The following is a 571-nucleotide window of genomic DNA, read 5'->3' as shown; positions in this document are numbered from 1 at the left end:
CCGCACTCGGGCTGGGGGGCAGGTGCACGAGGGTGGGCGGGGGTCAGCGCTGGCCCAGACTGGTTATGCAGCCGATGAAATTGTCTGTGCCAGGAGGCCAGGCCTGGCACAGCCCAGACCCCCCCACCCCGCTTCCCTGGGCGGCCCAGCCTTCGACCTTCCTCCCCGGCTTCCCCGCCCTTCCCCGGCTGCCCAGAACCAATGGGTTAATTAGATAACAGAGCCTTTGATTAACGGGGGAGGGGCAGGCCTCCGGCGCTGGGAAGGGGGGCTGGAGGAGGAGGGAGGAGAGGCGCCCTCCCCGCTCAGGAGGAGAGAAAGAAGGAGGGAGGGGGCGGGGAGGGAGGGGGCTGAGGCCCAGCTTGGCTCTGCACCGCCGTGTGACTGGAAATTGTAATCGCGGAGAGAGAGACAGACAGAGCCCGGCCGAGGGAGACGGAGACAGACGGACGGACAGACAGACAGAGCATCCGACCGAGACGGGCTCCCCGACCTACCTGCGAGAGGGTGATGGGGACGGAGACAGAGTGAGGAGGAGATGGAGAAGGAGCGGGGGGCCTGGTGGTCCCAG

The sequence above is a fragment of the Physeter macrocephalus genome, chromosome 17, assembly GCF_002837175.3.
Source record: "Physeter macrocephalus isolate SW-GA chromosome 17, ASM283717v5, whole genome shotgun sequence".
Lineage (NCBI taxonomy): Eukaryota > Metazoa > Chordata > Mammalia > Artiodactyla > Physeteridae > Physeter > Physeter macrocephalus.
Note: the sequence above shows the minus strand (reverse complement) of the source record.